Raw genomic sequence first — 20,054 nt, 5'->3', positions numbered from 1 at the left:
AATATAGTAAGTATGTAATAAATATTTATTAATATAGTAGGTATATAATAAATTATTAAAACATGAAGATGTGAAAATTTACTAAGGCCTGTTTCTTTTACAAAGTATTTCAAAATGATTTTTGGTTCACAAAATATTTGATTGCAGAGATTGGTTTTAATAGTAAACTTTCTTAATATTTTTGCATTTTCATACAGTGATCCCCGTTGACTTCATAGAAATCCTTGGCAATAACCTCAGAGATTATTGTTAGGAGTAACAGCAAATTGATGGTCCATAAGCGTAAGGTCAATCAAAGCTTCTCAAATCACTATGTGAGTTAATGGAGATAAATAATTGTGAACACAAATTTGACATTTTTGAAGTGTAACAAGACCAAATGCTGTTTAATAACCCTCAAACCAGAATTCGAATGGAAAGTAACATATATATCTTGTTATTTCTGAGTAGTTCAGTGTGATTTTATTCTTATTGCTTCATTATTTGGAAAGATTATTCATTTGATTTAAATATATGTGATGTTCACTCTTTTATTTAATTATTGTAAATTTGAACCTAATGGTGTTATTATTTTTTTTACAATATTCACTGTTCAGTGATCATTCAAGCATCACCTCCCTCCATATGCTAAGTCACCCCAGAACTGATTTTGTAGGTTTGAGAGAGCCGAGGGATTTGCATTTTACTAAACAGCTTTTGCGCTTTAAATGTGGTATGATTTCTGTTGTTGCTGTTAAGTGCCCTTAAATCTGTTCCGACTCATAGCGACTTTATGTATAACAGAATGAAACTTTGTCCAGTCCTGCACCTTCCTCACAATCGTTGCCATGTTTGAGCTATGATTGGTCCTTCCTGATAACTTCCAAAAATAAGTGAGATAAGTCTCACATCCTCGCTTCCAAGACAGATTTGTTCATTTTTCTGGCAGTCCAGGGTTATAGTCAATATTCTTTACCAACACCGTAATTCAAATGCATCAATTTTTCTTCTGTCTTCCTTGTTCACTGTCCAGCTTTTGTAGGCATTCAAGGGATTGAAAATACCATGGCTTGGGTCAGTTGTACCTTAATCCTCAAAATGACATTGGGAAGATAGGAATTCCAGAACTCTTAATTATACTCATGTGGAACCTGTACATAAACCAAGAGGCAGTCGTTTGAACAGAACAAGGGATACTGCATGGTTTAAAATCAGGAACGGTGTGCATCAGGGTTGTATCGTTTCACCATACTTATTCCATCTGTATGCTGAGGAAATAATCCAAGAAATTGAACTATGTGAAGAAGAACGCAGCATCAAGATTGGAGGAAGACTCATTAACAACCTTCGATAGGCAGATGACACCACCTTGTCTGCTGAAAGGGAAGAGGACTTGAAGCACTTACTGATGAGGATCAAAGACCACAGCCTTCAGTATGGATTACACCTCAACATAAAGAAAACAAAAATCCTCACAACTGGACCAATAAGCAACATCAAGATAAACGGAGAAAAGATTGAAGTTGTCAAGGATTTCATTTTACTTGGATCCACAATCAACGTCCATGGAAGCAGCAGTCAAGAAATCAAACGACATATTGCATTGGGCAAATCTGCTGCAAAAGACCTTTATGAAGTGGTATGATTAATGTAGTCCAATTTCTGGGCTTGTTTTGAGAAACTTCCCTAGAGAGGCTGAGACTTGCCAATAGGTCAGTATCTATGAAGTTTCCACTTAAAAATAGATCTTTGTCTTGACCAATTGGGCCCAAGTTTTAGAGCATGAAGGCAGTGATTATCACTCAGGGGGTGGTGTTTGCTTTTCACAACTTCTTCATAAACACTTCTAAGCTCTTATCAGAAGGAATAACCCCAGGTTGAATACAAAACTCCATTCCCTAAACAAACAAACAAAAAAAACACACAAAGTTTTCCCATTCTAAATCTTAAACCAAGTAACTGGGAGGCATTTTCACACTAATTTTTTGCCCATGACTTTCTGCCAAAGCATCTTTACATTTTAATTGATGTGATGCAGGGCTGTATTTTTATTTCCTAACCTTCCTGGCTAACAAAATATATCTTATTGAATTATTTTATCTCCTTCTAGAACCTCTCCTTTTAACTTGTCTCTTCCTCTCTTTATTCTGTTCAATTCCCTTTTCTTTTCTGGGCTTCTTTTACTTTCAAATTTTATCCTTCACTCTGGTTTTAAATCAGTCTTTTTACTCAGTGAGCAATAATTTCTCAGTTAATTATGCTCTTACAGTCACATATGTCTATTCTCTCAGTGGGAAATTTTCTGAATCTTCTATATTCTCTTGGTTGGCCCTTCACTGTCTAATCTTGTTAATTTTGTTTCTAGTTTCATCAACATCTAGGTGAATCTCCAAACCTTTCACCTTGCCATCTGCCAATAACACCGTTACCAGACCTGGAACAAGATGCGGTGGAGGACTGGATTTAGGCCAGGGGAGCAAAGTTTAAGGTCTGCAAAATTTTTAAATTATGTGTTTAATAACATATACCACTAAACAATGTTATACATGTAAACACGGGCAGCACATTCACTCACTCCTTTAGAAACACCTGAGGTGAGGACATAGTCAGCAATAGGAATTAGTTTAAAAAGGATTTATCAGAGAATTGTTAATAACATTTATCTCTGGTCCATAGCATCAATTGAAAAATTGATTTAAGGTCATATTTCATGCTGTAGGCTAGCTACTTATGTCTCTAGTGTTACTATCAATCTCCTGGACTGGAGATACTTAACACAATCGAGGTGATCCAGAATATATAAAAGCTCGAGGACTGCTAAAATAGGTATGAATTTTACGCTATAAGCTAAAATCTGCTATGCGGTGGAGAACAAATTGTAACAATTAAAAAAACTATTGAAATTGTATAGCAAATGTTTTACATTTAATTCATTACTAGGCAATTATTCAGACTTCAAAATAGCCTTTTCTCACCCTACAAGTAAGATTCTATTGGAGAAGTCCCTCAGGAATATTTGGTGCCTCTGCTGAATCTTGATGAGAGTGGACAAGTATTTTGGTACTACCTTTTTCTGAACAGGAATACAAGGAGTACCCATTTGTCTTTATTTGGACTGATATAAAAAAAAAACTAGCCTAAAAAATATGAAGGAACTCTGCTCATTGTACAGCATTAGTCATATTTGCACTTAAATTGGAAATTCTATTGAGAAATTTATTTATATAAAGTTTATTTTTAAGTGCTTTTCCCACCATTTCATCGTTTATCCAATTTAAAAATTGTCATTCTTTTCTCTATTTAAAATTAGTGTTGGTTCTAGGTTTATTTTATTATCTTTTTTTTTTTATTATAACCTATTTGGGACAAAGAAAATATGTTGTAGAATATTGGGTTGTCTTGGTACATATATAAACATGCCAGAAATAATTTGAATGTAGATTGATTCCTAAACCAAATCCAATTTTTGTAAAGGATTTTATTACTTTTTATGTTTTGTAATAATAACTTGATTATAAGTTCACAATTCAATAATGACCACATCAAATAATGTCAGAAAATTGGAGAAGAGTTAAAGAACAGAAAAGGATGGTGGTAAGAAGAAACCATCTGGCAAATATTTTTATGTTTTGAGCAATACTTCACTTAGGTCAGGGAGTTGTTTAATCCAAATTAGTTTGTTGCTTGTGATTTAAAATCTAGTCAGTTGTGTTACTAGAGAATATGCTGAAGTACCAGTAGAATTACTTTTGACACAGTATATATATATTTTTTTCTGTGAATACTATGAACATCTTTTGAAAATCAATATTTCCCTCAAGGGAAAATTATTATTATTTTCCTGAATGAGATACATATCTAAGATCAGAGAAAAAAAAACAAAAAACCTCAATTGCAATGTTTCTAGGTGAATGAACGGTGAGGATTCTGTTTTAAAAGAAGATAATAAAGTCACCTATATGAGTCTCAAACACATGGAGAATCTAAATTAGAAAAGAAAAAGTTGTATTGTTATGACTGTGAGTTGTGTCAATTAGGAACATAAATTGTGAAGACCCACCATGAGGCTCTCAAACAAATCATAATTTTATTTAATCCAAATATATATTTAAATTTATAAATAGTCCTTTGACTCTAAGTTTAGAAAACTACCCAAACTACACACTGATGAAAGACTGTTGACAGTTGACATTCTTTTTAAAATGATCTTTAAATGTTGATTAATCAATACTTAAAAGCTTGATAAGTTATAAACCATGTATCTCATCACTCATAAAACAGAGGTATAATCCTTTGATAAATTAAATAGAATTTACAATTAAACAATTTTATTTATATTTAAAATTTACAATTAAACAGAAGGAGAAGCACTCACTTATCTATGCCAAGAAATTTGGAAGACAGATACTTGACCAACTGACAGGAAGAGATTCATATTTGTGTCCATTCCAAAGAAAGTGATCCAACAGAAGCGGAAATTATTGGACAATATCATCAATATCGTATGCAAGTAAAATTTCGTGAAGATAATTCAAAAACTGTTGCAGCAGTACATTGACAGGAAACTGCCAGAAATTCAAGCCAGATTCAGAAGAGGATATGGAATGAGGGATATCATTGCAGATGTCAGATGGATCTTGGTTGAAAGCAGAGAAATACCAGAAAGATGTTTACCTGTGCTTTATTGACTATGCAAAGGCATTTGACTGTGTGGATCATAACAAATTATGGATAACATTGCGAAGAATGGGAATTCCAGAACACTTAATTGTGCTCATGCAGGACCCATACATAGACCAAGAGGCAGTCATTTGAACAGAACAAGGGGATACTATGTGGCTTAAAATCAGAAAAGGTGTGTGTTAATGTTGTACATTTCACCATACTTATTCAATCTGTATGCTGAGCAAATAATTCGAGAAGCTGGACTATATGAAGAAGAATGGGGCATCAGGATTGGAGGAAGATTCATTAACAACCTGCATCATGCAGATGACACAACCTTGCTTGCTGAAAGGGAAGAGGACTCGAAGCACTTACTGATGAAGATCAAAGACCATAGCCTTCAGTACGGATTACACCTCAACATAAAGATAACGGAAGTCCTCACAACTGGACCAATAAACAACATCATGATAAACGGAGAAAAGATTGAAGTTGTCAAGGATTTCATTTCACTTGGATCCACAATCAACACCCATGGAAGCAGCAGTCAGGAAATCAAACAACGTATTGCATGAGGCAAATCTCCTGCAAAAATGTCACTTTGAGGACTAAGGAGCGTGTGACCCAAGCCAAGGTATTTTCAATTGCCTCGTATGCATGTGAAAGCTTGATAATGAATAATGAAGACTGAAGAAGAATTGGTGCATTTGAATTGTGGTGTTGGCTAAGTATACTGAATATACCATGGACTGCCAGAAGAATGAACAATCTGTTTTGGAAGAAGTACAGCCAGAATGCTCGTTAGAAGCAAGCAAGGCAAGACTTTGTCTTATGTACTTTGGACATGTCATCACGAGGGACCAGTCCCTGGAGGAGGACATCATGCTTGGCAAAGTACAGGGTCAGTGAAAAAGAGGAAAACCCGCAATGAGATAGATTGACACAGTGGCTCCAACAATAGGTTCAAGCTTAGCAACAATTGTGAGGACGGTGCAGGACTGGGCAGTGTTTAGTTCTGTTGTGCATGGGGTCACTATGAGTCAGAAACAACTCAATGGCACCTAACAACAACAACATATTCTGCCTCAATGTTTTTTTAAAATAATGATTTTTTTTTTTTCCATTTCACTGCTAAGATTTTTTTTTTCTTCTCCCTTCTATGGACTCCTTAGTGCTATTGTCCAGAAAGGCAATAAGTGATGGATTAAGGCTTTGTTGGGAGGCAAGAGTTGGCAAGTCTGCCAGTTTCAACAAGAAATTGCTGCCAATTCCAGACATTGTTTGGCCATTTGGGGAAAGGCTTCATCATTTTGTGTTAAAATTCTGAGTAACCTTCTCATTTACCCTAGTTTGAAAGGTCACTCCTTAAAATTCAGTGAAACCTGAAGACTAAGTCCATTCTGTAAAGCATCTATATTGATTTTCCTTTACTAAGACAGTGAAGGGATAAATATTAGATTGGCCTAAGAATAATAAATGGTAATTAGTTTCTGAATGTTTTCTCTTTGGCAATGTGCACGGATTCTAACACCTTCAAAATTTCATCTCCAGCATCTATTCTAGACTGCATATAAAAATCACTTAAAGTCAATATTCATTTATCTGTGAACTGGAGATTAGTATAAAGGAAAATTAATTTATTCATTTAATCACTAGTTAAGCAACGTTTAAGCACCTACTATGCATTCATCAAGGTGCTTAGGATATATCAGTAAGGGGAAAAACAGAGGAAAAAAATGGAAATCCTTTCACTTGTGGCGCTTACATGCTAGTGGGATATCAGAAAATAAACCACATATAATGTAAATTATAGTAGGTGGTTTGTTGCAAGCAACCAGTGTTATAGGAAAAAGCTAGCACAAGCTAAAATACATGAAAATCAGCAAGAGGCAAGAGAGCTGTGGTTGTGTAGGTGTAGGCTGTGATTTTAAACGATGGTTGAGATAGGTCCCATAGAAAACTTTACCCCAGAGCCGAGACTGCAGGGAGGAGGGGGAGTTAAGCACATGGATATCTGGAAGAAGAGCATCCCACCTTCATTAAAAGTAACCCAGATAAAAAACAGATTAACTTTTAATTCTCTTTCAGATAATGCTTTTACATTACTTTGCTTTTAAAAGTATTTCTTGAACCACAAATTGATTGGTTATAAGTGACATTCATAGAAAACTGATCTATAGGAAAACTAATTTTAGCATAATAGTGTGGATAGACACTAATGATGAAAACTTGTCACTCAGTATCAGGAAGATCCATAGTGAACTCAAACATGTATTGTTCTGGATTGGGGTCTCAGCAGTTGTTGAAATGCAGAACATTACGTTTTTCATCTTCTTTAAATTTATTGCCAGTTGATCTTAGAAGCACTAGCAAGGAGTAAACTTCTCCGGAGGTGGAGGACTCAACAAAAAAAGAGGCAACACTAGAATCTGGAATCCAGGAAGTATAGATGCATACATAAGGAAAATTAGTATATTTCTTACTGAGATGCTGTAGTGATTCATATGTGAACAGTAGAGAAGACATGATAAACTAGAAATTTTCTGTTAATTTATTAAAAATAAGTACTCCCTCATAGATTTTCATTATAATGTTATTTGAACAAAGTAATATAATGCACAAGGTTCTTTACTCCTTGTTACAACCATTTTCATTCAAAAGAGTTATTCAAATTGGAACCGATATACTATGATAGAGTTCCAGACCAAAAAGTTTATATATTGTACTTAAAGACTGTTTCACTTTCGTGATTATAACATTATGTAATTCTTTCTGGAAGGAAAATATAGAACAGGATGTGAGCCCATTTTTGAGGTCTAAACTATTTTGGGTAATTAAGAACAATGTGTTGCCTATGTGTAAATATCTAACCTTTTTTTTTTTTTAATCACATGCCAATTCAAGGCCTATGTCATAGTTAGACTTAATGAAACCCCTTGAGGACACAGTGAGCTGGAGTCTTCTAATTCTAAGTTAGAAACCCCTTAGCTAGATTTATGTAACTTATTCAGGCCCCTAGCTTCAAAAGCTGCAGGTTATAAAACTGGTTTTGAATATGTAGTCTTTTATGGTACTTGAGTGGTGGCAGTTGAGACCTCGTGACATCTGACTCTTTGAACAATTCTAGTTTTCAGTGTTAATCTGAAAAAATTACCACATTTAATGGAGTGCTATATATGGATTTTCTTAAGGATGCTTGAATTATACCGTGACTCGAAGGTAAACTTCTTTTTATTTAGGTGTATTTATTTTGAAGGAAGTAGGCTGAAATCTGGTGTATTAAATTTCAATACGTATTAATTTTCTGAATTGAAATGCATTATTAGGTCTTTTCTAATAATTTTAGAAGGGATAACATGGAATATAGTATGTGAAAGCTTCCTTGGAAGGTGAATAATTAAGGATATTGACTACTGTGAGAAATTCAGTTAATTAAAAAATTAAACAGTATTTAGGAAAATCACTTTATGGATTTCACCACTTTTCAGTTTTTTCTCGAACTTAATATTTGCTCATATCTCATTTGAAAGTTCTTTCTGTTAAAATTAATGAGACCAAACATTCTTCAAAGCTTTGCTCTTAAGAATATCACTTTATTTAACCATGTTCTTTTTATCCTAAAAATTAACAATTTCTGATACACAATCATGACATTTACAATGGAATAAGATGCAATGAAATATTTTCTTTTAAAGTATGAAAAGTCAAAAGTTATATTAGAAACAACTGAAAAAAGCTATTTCAGAATATCTTAACTGAGACACATAAAATTGTGAGCTAAGTAGAATCCATTAGACTGTTCTTTATTTCAGGTTTGTGTGTGTGTGTGTGTGTGTATGTATGTGTGTATTTCTTCTATAACCCAAGGGTTTCCCCCATACAATACATATACGTAGAAAATACCTGATATTTTTGCCACTTTAGAAAGCACCCTAGTTAAGACATTGAGTTCTGATAGTGTGGCAACCAGCAATGTGGATTCAAAGTTTATACTTTGATCGGCGTTTTCTTCATATTGCATTGAGGTGGAGATGAGGTTGTCCAGAGCAGGGAGCACCTAAGATTGTGCCTGGCACATCGTAAGTGCTTGTTAACCTGAAGATCATGCTGTTTAATCATGTTGCTAAATGCCATCGAGTCGTTTCTGACTCATAGCGACCCTCTGTACAACAGAACAAAAAACTGCCCAGTCCTGTGCCATCCTCACAGTGCTGTGTTTAATCACAGCATCCCCTAATTTCAAAAATTAAATTATCAGAACTTAAACTATAACTGTTCTGTGACCGGATTAACTCTAGTGTGGATAGAAATCAGAATGCTTCTTCCTAAAATAAAATACACTGCAATGATAACAGATTTTAATTTGGTTAAACGAAGAGCATTCTAGAAGGTTCTATGTGGATGTTGTAGAGAAAAACATGCTACTCTCAACCACTTAAGGTCAGAATGTAGCTAATGGAAGAAGGCAAGCGAGTGTTAGGCAGGTGTAGGTGAGAAACTGAGTGGAAGGAGAGAAGTCCAGATAGGGAGATGGGAAAATACCAATTTCAGATTCTACCTACTATGTAGTTTTTGTCATAGAGGACTGCTTTCATGCCCTCTGATAGATTAAAATAATCTTATAGGCCATTTTGTTTCTGATATTCATGTCTGTTTCTAGAGTGCTGTTCCTGAGTCTTTGTAAAAAAGTGTCTAAAGTGGCTGAGAAATATATGCATATAGTTTACCTCAATGTAAAGAATGTTTGTCATTTGTTTTAATTAGAACATAGGGTCTTAAACTGAGAGTCCAAGAATCCTTAATGCAGCCATTAGAAAGGAGATATCCCATGAATTCCCTGAAACTACAGGCAAAATGTAACTCCATATACATTTAGATGCATTGTTGGTTTGTTTTTTAAGGAGAAAGGGTTCATGGTTGTATTGCATTCTCAATATGGGTCATAAGTCATAAAGTATTCAAAACTAATTAGAATAAATTATCTTAAACATGAAATCTGAATGTATTGATACTATCCCATTTTACAGGTACTCTTTCTTTATATTTTGAAATAGAAGACTTAAGAGAATATAGGTTTCTACCATTAGGCAGTAATAAGGAGTTTTGGTAAGAAAGACATCTTTAAAAAACAAAATAACCACAAAGACTTGAATGCCTAGAAATTGAGTTTAATTTGATCTTTCTTAATGTTCTTTTCCTTATGAGCTTGTACAGCTGTTATAGTAGTCAAAACTCAAAATATCTCAACAGACATCCAAATTTATCTCCAATGGACTACATATCTACAAAATTTACATAAATAACATAATTAGTTTTACATTTATTATTTCGTGTTAGAACAGTTCAATTTTAAATTTGGTGAATCGTTACCCTTATTTGACTTTGTGCAATGCCAGTAATAGAGATCTAAGAATATATAATAAGCAGTAGTGTAACACACAATATTTAGGATTTAGAGTCACAGCAGAACTAGGTTAAAGGCATAGCTCTGTCAATGATGACTGTGTGACTTTGGGGCAAAACACGTACTTCATTGAAATGTATGTGTAAAAGAAAGAAAAATAATAATTTCTGTTTAATATACCTTTTGCAACTATTAATTTGAAGACACTTTGCAAGTGTTCAACTTTTATAGAAATGCTGATTAACAGTATCGGTTTTATTAGGTTCTCACATGTATTAAATGATAGCAAAAGTGTAATTACTTGAAAAATTGTTGTTACCAACCACACAAGCTCACTCTCCCTCTCTTATGAAATCAAATGAACAGGTTGTATTCCAATAATCTGTTGCATATTGGTTGTTTGAGATGAACTTTTTCATAGAAACAGTTATGTCCTCAGTTCTGTTTACAAGACAAGATGTTCACTAAAATTTGTTCAACCCCTACTATGTGTCAATATACTTCCCATGTGTTATTTTATCTATTCCTCACAAAACCCTACAAAACAGTATAATCATCACCTCTGTTTTAAAGATGAGAAAGGGGAACTAACAAGTGGTGAATTTGGGGTTCATATGTGGGCAATCTGAATCCAAAATTCACCAAACTGTACTTCTGTAATATAGCTCGTATTGCAACTGTGCTATTTCAGCTGCGTTAAATAATCCATGTTTCCCAGTTGATAGGAAAGAAGTGAGGAACAGAAGATATGATTTAAAAAAAAACTTGCTAAGCACATAAATTCATGAATTAACCTGGTCACCTAAGAGTCTTTATTGTTGTTTTAATAGAACGGCATATTGTGCCCTTTAACCTAAGGTTCTGAGAACAGTGTTCTCTTGCACTAGGGGCCAGTTTGACACTAGTCACCAGGTAGAAAGGAAAGCAGAGTGGTTCAGATCATGAGCTTTGGAGGCAGATGTCCAGGATTCAAGTCCGGACTCTGCCACTTAGTGGCTATGTGACCTGGGGCAAGTTACTCAGGAGCTCCGTGTCTCCATTTTGCAGTTTATTATCAGCGAACAAGGATGATAATAAAAATATTTCCTAGGGCTGTTGGGAAAATTAAATGAGTTAATGCATTAGTAATTAATAAAGTATATGATACATGGCAAACCCTAAAAAACTCTCTAAATAATCTCAGCAGCAACAAGCCATTCTTTTATAAGGAGTTATTTTGTATTAGTGCAATGTGTAAAGTCTCATGCTGGAAGGTGGACTCTCCTATTTTACCTAAAGAAAGAGGTGACATAGTTATTTGTTCATCGGGGATGTTAAGATATATGTATCCAAGTTTCCTTTATCTCATAATGTCAAAGAACAATGCGTAAAGCTTTTGTTGTTGCCCAAATTAACCTGAAAGTTCCAAGATAACTGAGAATTTAAAGATACTGTGTTCAACATATTCAAAATGTAGCAAAGTCCTTCAGAGCTCTTAAAAACCTTACACTATATGTAACACAGAGCCCTGGTGGTGCAGTGGTCAAGAGCTATGGCTGCTAACCAAAAGGTTGGCAGTTCGAGTCCACCAGCTGCTCTTTGGGAACCTGAGGCAGTTCTACTATGTCCTATAGGGTAACTATGAGTCGGAATCAACTCGACAGCAATGGTTTAGTTTCAGTTTATATATAACATACATATTGGCAAAGATGTAATCTATTCTAGGCAATTGCTTCAAACAACAGTTATACCTAAATTTCTAAGATACAAATGCACAATATTTTTTGCCTTAGCTAATAGATTATATTGATACTTTTTTTAAAAAAGGTTTAAAACGAGCTGAAAAATTTCATTAAAAGTGAATTTTTAAAGAAGACATCTGTTGATTAATAAGTAACATTAATCATGGTACTCTAATTTTAAGTTGTCATTAACCAAGTAAAAACAAGCCTCCTATTTTGCCTCACATCTGAAAATAGCTATAGAATTTGGCAAAATAAATCACACTTTTGTATTGAGGGCATCTTTTTCCCATAGTATTATGGACTAGTATTAGTCCTCCTCCCTTGTTTTCCATTAAAATGTTATTTATTCTTCTCTAGTACTCACCAAAGTTCCATTTTCCCCTTCAAATTATCCTTAGAGGGAGGCGAAATTGAGGTTTGTGTACAACATATCTGCATAATAGGTCTCAGGTTAATTAATGAACATGGATTCAAATTAACACTCATTTGTAAAATTTATGACATCAGTGTTTGGATACATGACAAATTTATCATAGATTTAATTGAAAAAACCAAGCCTGTTGTGCTCATTAATATGTAACTAAGTTATAAGGAGAACTATTAAGTATAGTAGCTATTTAGCCATATATTGCCATTTAATACATCACATACTATATACTAAGGATTCACTATGATTTTGTGGGGAACACAATTAAGCTCAAGTTAACCTAAGCATGAATGGAGAATGACTAAGATTTATACAAAACTTTATATATTCTTAACATTTTTTCATTAAAAAAAAAAAATGTTCCATGTTAAGGGGAATAAAATTCCTCTGGGAATGTGGCTGTATCGAACAACCTTAATAAAATACAGACCTATAGCCTCAGTACCATATAGGTTATTTGGTTTGGTTTGTGATGGATTGAGTTGGGTTAGGTGTTTTGTCTTTTAAATTGGTAGTAAGATCGAAATGATATCATACATGAATATAAATGTATGGAATAAAATTAAAAAGAAATAAGATAAACCTTTTTAGAGATCATTAAAATATATACACTGTTTTAGTCATTTATGCAAACAATAACATTTGGTTCGTTAGTTTTTTTTATAATACTGTCTCTTTTCAGTAAACATTAATTTAAGAAAAATTGTGGAAGAAACATGTGTTTTAGAAAAATATCTGCAATTTATCATCTGATAATAAACTAATAAACATAGACTCTAACTCAATTCAGAGCCAGTGATTTTATTATATGTATTTTTTAATTATAGGAAGATTTTACTGTGTTTTTAAAAATTAATCAAATATACTTTTTGGTAAATATAGTTTATTAACTAAGAAAACTAAGGAAAAAAATTTGATTTTAAGATTGCGCAAATATGGGAAAATGCAGAGATTAGCTGACTTGATTTGATTATAGAACAATATTATAATCCTAATTAGATTAGACATGAACAAATACAAACCTGGCTTTATTGGGAACACTTCTATTTAAATCTGAATTGCAACAGAATGTATAAAAATGTATTTCTTGTTATTTAAATTGATTTTATTGATTTAAATATCACATATTTAATCCATAAATTCTTTTTTTCTAAGTCATCTGAGTTCAATATTTATAGTCCAAATTCCACTATTAAATGTATTCTACCAATTATTCATTGACTTTTACAATAATTAAGACCATATATCTTTAAAGTAACATACCAACATGTAGGTAGGTAAACAAAAATTAAGGTGTGAAAACTATCCAGATACTTTGAGTTGTATAACTGCTATTGATGTAGAAATTGGGCAAGAATGCTTTTCTATGTGATTAAGTGGATATATGATTGATATATCTGGTTAGCATGCAGATCTAATCTTATATTTCTAGTAAGCTGTGACCTTTTTTTCCCACCTAATTACATCAGAACATTTTCAGATATTAAATGAGAGGATTTCTCTAAATTAATAGTGCAGCATGATACAAGTATATTTGGAGAAAAAGAGAGATTTCCTGAGAAAATAGCCTTTATAGTCACCCAGACCCAGATCCCAAGTAATGTTTGAAATAGCTGTGTACTCATTGTCCATTTTAAGTGTAATCTTTGGAATCCTGTTTGAGTCAAGAACTAAGAGGTGCTACGAACTTGATTCTCTAAAAGTGTCTTTTATGAACACCATTGCAATGACAGAGCTTGTGTTTATGGGTTAAAAACCTCTCAGAATCCTTAACAAAGATAAGATAAAGAATAAAGCTAAAGACATGCTCTTTTGAACATCTTTGTTTCCTGAAAAGCTGACACCGTAATCATTATGTTTCTAAAAATAAAATTATTTTTCAAGCTACATCCGAGCTTCTATATAGAGTATGATAAAATTTTGTTTAGTGAATACATATTTTGATCCCGTGAAAATTATTTTGTTAATATTTCCTATGAAGGTCTAAGACAATCTTTAAAAACTAAATTATTATCAAACTTTAATGATGTGGATAAAAATTGATAGCAACATATTGTTATAATAGTTCCAAATACAATATAAATTAGAACTACAGGACAATACTATGGTATAAAATTCAGTTGGTTTTTACGTCTTTATCAAAGAATTTTTCCACTTTAACATAAATCATATAAAATAATCATTTTTTTCTAATATTATTTTGATATTTATACTTAAATAAACTGCTGTTACTCATGAAAAGAATAGTGTAACATATACAGGTGAATGTAAAGGCTCTCATAAATATTCTAGGGTGTCGACTTCATTTAAATCTCGTCATATGCTAAGAATCACAGGCAAGTAAAGCACATACATCTTAATTATTAATTTAAAATCATTTTAAAAATTACAATCCAAGTTCTAATTTCTTTTTATTTTTCTTTTATTCTTTTTAAAAATGGGTGAATACTTTATATATTCTAAAAATATACATATTTTAACTTACAAAATATTTGGCATACGCTAAGATATGATAGGAAAAAAAGGACAGCTTGTAACTATAACCAAAGGCATATTTCTTTTACATAATTGAATGTGTCAGGTAAAACATATTTCAACTCACATTATTTGTGTAATTTCTCTATTCTATGTTTCAGTTTTCGTATTTAGAACTGGCTGCTGACTCAGTGCCTTGGTTTTAGGATGCTACATGGAAATATCATCTAAAAAGTTAGTTAATTTCTTAATGGCTGAAAGCAGTCATAGATACTCTGACATTCTCTTATTAAATGAACCAAATTTTAGAATATAATAAAATAAACTCTTAATTCAAACTTCTAGTGATTTACTCGAATAATAAACCTTTGCCTAATCACCCTCAGCGTTCATTGCCTAGTGTTTTTCAACAGTATTATTTGAAAAGCAGGATTATAAGCCATATTATTGGTATAGTTATGAATAGCTAATTAAATTATGCAAAAAATAGTGTTTTTTTTTTGGCTAGCAATTAAATACAGATTAGATAAGTTTGGGGAGTTCCTTATTATAAAATATATTATTTTGGTATATCTTTCTAAGAAAATAATCTAAATTAAAAATAAAATTAATTTATTTCTAACCTACAACATTGGGTTAAGGGTATAAATATGTTCTTTCCAGTTCCTCTCCCAATTATCTAATGGCTGTTTACAAAGTCACATATTATAGTCCTTTTCCCATTTCCACACGTGTCAGGGAACTCAATATAATTAAAGATTGAAAGAGGATAGGAAATCAAACACAATATTTTCAAAGAACCACAAATGTAAGAATTATTTTAAGTTTCCATTATATTGAATACCCAGTAGAGAGCTACCAAGGAGTTATTCAGGATGAGTAACCAGCCAACTATTAATACACCAGATTATGGGTGATTAAGTACAGGATGCTCCCATTTGAAGGAAGTCCTGCAGAGTACATATAATTTCATTTAGGTAAGAAAATATATTATTTAGACATTGTGTCAATCAACATAATTTGAGTTCAAATCTGACATTTAGTTTCCTTTAGCAACAAATCTGTGATTTCTTTATATCCACAGTTATTTAAGTAGACACTACTTTCTTAAATTGTCTAGGACAGTCTGTACTGTTGGAAGGATCATTAGCAGATGTTTTAGCTCAACATTTCAGTAAGTTATATTTTGGAAATTCTTCCTCTTTTTTAAATACATACTTTAATTTCTAGTTTAATGATCCGATATACTTCTTTGGGAACCTCTGTTACGTTTCTCTGGCCACAGATATCTCTCTTATCACACCGTCCCCCAAAAGCTTGTAGAGGGATTCCAGACAAGTTAAAGTAACACATGCTATTAGCTAAAGGGTTTTGAAATTAAGAATTAATATAACAATCTCTACGTTTTCTCAATCCTAGCTGTAATTTTTTCTTTTAAGTTCACCCCATTATCCAGTACAGTGAAAACAGTTCAGGGTTATCAAAAGAGAGTCTTAAACACATCTGGCAACAATGAACAATGAAAATTCCATTAGTTCAACAGAGATATATGTGTATATAGGGGTGAAAGACAAATAGAAGGCAAATATAATGAATCCAAAGTGATTACTTTCCTTTTAACTCTCTATTGTGTTCAACCAGAGTGAGTGAGACTCCGAGACTCCAAAAGTAGATATTCTTTCATCCCTTTCGTAGAATACTGATTCTATGGAAAGTTTAAAGACCCTTCCGGGGGGGGGCGGGCAGGGGGCGCTGCTACAAGGCTTCCCAGGTGTTAAGATTAAAGCTTAGCTTTAATAATAAGGCTAATTTAAAAAGACATTGTTCCCTGATTAAGGTATTTGCTCAGAAGTATGCACTATAATCTATTTAGATTTTTATTGCTTCTGAAATCTATTTTCTAGACCACCACTGTAAATAATGGTGTCTAGTAGTAATAGATTTAATGTGCATTTTGGGCTAATATGCTGTGTTATAGTCCCCTAACATGTGAAATAAATGAGAATATGTTTCAACATTATGTCACTAATGCAATGTCACTAAATAAATTGAATGGTAGAAACGCTGTTAATCTGCATGAGAATACTCCCCAAAATAAATATATCCAAACTGAATAATGCACTTACCCAGCACAGCTCCTAAAGGAATTCTTGGTGAAATAGTCTTAGGATGGAATTAGATTTTCTGAGAGTCCGTGGAAGAGATTCCCCCTAGGCAAGGTGGGGAAGAGTGAAAGCCTTGCAATGTGATCCTGCAGGCAGAGTGAGTGAGATCCAGTTAGCAGAGCTTGATGATCCTAAAGCAGAAGGTGACACTCTGCTGGGGAGAGAGGAGTTGTTCTGAGTAGATTGGAAGTGTTGTCAGATTGTAAGAGATCAGCAGTAGAAGGGAAACATCAGAGCTTCCTGTTACATCACTCTGACCCCGCCTGCAGTTAGTGTTAGGTTACTTTCTTTCTCAAATAGCACACCCTAGGAAAGCAAGTACTCCTTTCTTATTCTGAGACAAGAGCAAGAAGCAGCCTGAACAGAGATCATATGCTGTATGGATACATTGTTACCAGCAAAGGCTGGCTGGCTTTCACCTTGACTGAGTTATGTTAGAACTTGCCAAAGAGAGCTGCCTGTTATTTGAAGGAAGTCTGAATATAATATTCTGCTCAACAAATCAAAAGAGTTGGGGAGGTGGGTGCGTGCTTGTGTGTGTGTGTGTGTTTTGAATTATTGTTTACAAAGCATTCATGGAGAAAAATACTATCTAACGTGTTTCTTCTTAAATGACCACAGAAAAATAATAACAGCATTCATCACAATTAATTCTGTGATCTAATCCTTATTAAGTTGGAACTCTGATAATTTGATGCTGTTTCCCAATCAGTTTTCCACAATTAGATCAAGAAACTTTATCCTGTAGCTTTTGTTTGTTTGTTTTTCTGTGTTGTTTAATGATATAAGCATATGAGTATGTATGTGTCATAAACAAAGCCTGTGTGTGTGTAATATTTTTTCAGACTATATATTTAAGTGTATATATAACCTTTTAAGAGCATGTCAGTAGTTTTAAATAATTACACATATTTTTAATATTTGACTTATTTTTTTCACTTATAAAATAATTTATACTATAACATTTGTACCTTGAAGTAGGCTTGAAGAAAATGCAGATATTTTAAATATATAATGTGAAATATATAACATACTTTAGTCTAATTTTTTAGAAAAAATTTTACTCAAAAAGATAATTTTTATGTCAAAAACACATCCTGAATGTGTTTAATAAATCACTGAAAAGGACCAGGGAAGAAAGGTGTAAATGTGAAATGCATTTGTCATTTTTGAGAATATGATAAATGTGTAAGATGAAATAATAATTACATTATAATTCCTGAAACTTACATGGCACTAAAGATCACTTAATTTCTCCAGACTTAAATTTTCTCAACTGTAAAATAGAAGAGCTGGGTCAAATAATACATAAAACCCCTAATATCACTAACACTCTGAATTAATCAGTTTTATAAATTTGGAAATAGATAAGATATTGTGATGATCATTCAATTCTTAGTAAATTTGAGATTGCAAACACTGGGAAATAGGTAAGTCACTGCAATTCAGGGGGGGAAGAAAAAGAGATGCCAATACCCCTTGTAGACTAACAAAGGAGGACAGGGCAATATACATTGAAGGGATATCTTGTTTCTGAAGTTCATGCTCCTGCCACTTTTCATTTTTATTGCCTGGGTCCATAGAAGAAAATTTTTACACAATCATTGATTTTCAGAGCAATAGGACCAAGGTCAGTAAAAAAAAAAAAAAAAAAAAATATATATATATATATAAGGAATAAAATATATGCTAATTTCTATCAATTATAGTTAAGAGAAACATTTATAAGAAATTGAGTTACACAGATTTTTGGGGCGGGGGGAGTAGAAAATAACCAAAGGAGTTAAACTGACAAGTTATAGAATATTGTGTTTCCAGATAAGGGTTGTTTTTGCCTCTCTTTGGGGGACTGCTGAGCTGTACTTCTTTTTGAGCCTTTAGTCCATAGGAAAAGAAAAAGTCAGTGTGGCAAACACACACACACACACACACACACACATTCACACACATCATGACCCTTTAATCAGAAAAATAGCATGGATGCTGAACTCTGCTATGGAGGTAGCGTAGTGTTTAAGGAACCACTAAGAAAGAAGTAGAAAGCACTGAAATTGGACCAAGAGACATGAAATCCCAGTCCTGATTTCCTGTGTAACCTTTACCAAAAACTTTGTACGTCTTGGTATCCACATCTTAAAATTCAGGGCAGAATCGACTGCTAGAATTTTAATGTCTGAATTATCAGAGTCTGTGTCTTCTTATTTCTTTTGCTTAGCATAATTTCTGACCCTTGGAAAGAGAACTATCTGTATTTTTTTTTAATTTAATGGAATTACAAAAAACTAACACTTCCCAGTAAGCCAGTGAGAGCACTCATATTTTTATTTTCCCAAGGATTCATCAATTTCATTTGCCCAACACTGGTAAAAGTCTAGTAAATTGAAAATCCGTGCTTTTAATTTATGTCATAAAACTATTAATTCAAGGCTTTCTCTCCCCTACTGTATATCAACTGCTATTCTAAAAGGGAAGGCTAATGCAGTGACAATGTTTATACTTAAATTATTGAGCAGACACCTAGGCACATGGTGATAGTTCAAGAAGACTCTTGGAAAATTTTTTGTCAGCATCACTTACAAGCTTTATTAGAAATAATAGGTTTAAAAACCCCACTAATCGTATCCTTACGGCATTTTACAATCCCCAGAAGAAGAAAATGGTGTGAGGACTTCCAGGAAGCCGCTCAGGTATGTCAAGTTATGAAGGAACAGGTAAAAGACTTCTCAAAGACATACTGAAACATGATGACAAATATTTAGAAAACTTCAGCAGAACAAAATAAAAATATTTCCATAACAGATGGGGTGATTCCAAGCCAGTATGTTGTTGTTGTTAGGTGCCATCGAGTCAGTTCTGACTCATAGCGACCCTAGGTACCGCAGAACGAAACACTGCCTGGTCCTGCGCCATGCTCACAATCGTTATTCTTGAGCCTATTGTTGCAGCCACTGTGTCAATCCATCTCACCGAGGGTCGTCCTCTTTTTCGCTGACCCTCTACTTTACCAACCATGATATCCTTCTCCAGGGACTGAACCCTCCTGACAACACGTCCAAAGTATGTCAGATATAGTCTCGCCATCCTTGCCTCTAAGGAGCATTCTGGCTCTACTTCTTTCAAGCCAATGTGGCATTTATTAATACATTAATTCAACTTATGTATGATATATATATATGTATTCATATTTTAATCTTTTTCCAGAACATATTAAAGCC

At 33.3% G+C, this 20,054-nt stretch overlaps 1 protein-coding gene across 1 annotated transcript in view; it reads right to left on the bottom strand.

The window, feature by feature from the left end:
- The window catches only part of CALCRL (calcitonin receptor like receptor), a 116,175-nt gene extending 99,000 nt beyond the window's left edge, over positions 1-17,175 (bottom strand). Inside the window, exon 1 of the mRNA XM_004385595.2 lies at positions 16,801-17,175. The gene's annotated coding sequence lies outside the window, so the exon portion shown is untranslated. The remainder of the gene's footprint in view (positions 1-16,800) is intronic.
- Positions 17,176-20,054: the final 2,879 nt, after the last annotated feature.

The sequence above is a fragment of the Trichechus manatus genome, unplaced genomic scaffold, assembly GCF_000243295.1.
Source record: "Trichechus manatus latirostris isolate Lorelei unplaced genomic scaffold, TriManLat1.0 scaffold00142, whole genome shotgun sequence".
Taxonomy (NCBI): domain Eukaryota; kingdom Metazoa; phylum Chordata; class Mammalia; order Sirenia; family Trichechidae; genus Trichechus; species Trichechus manatus.
The sequence above is the reverse complement of the archived record's forward strand: the minus strand, read 5'-3'. Positions and strand labels throughout refer to the sequence as shown.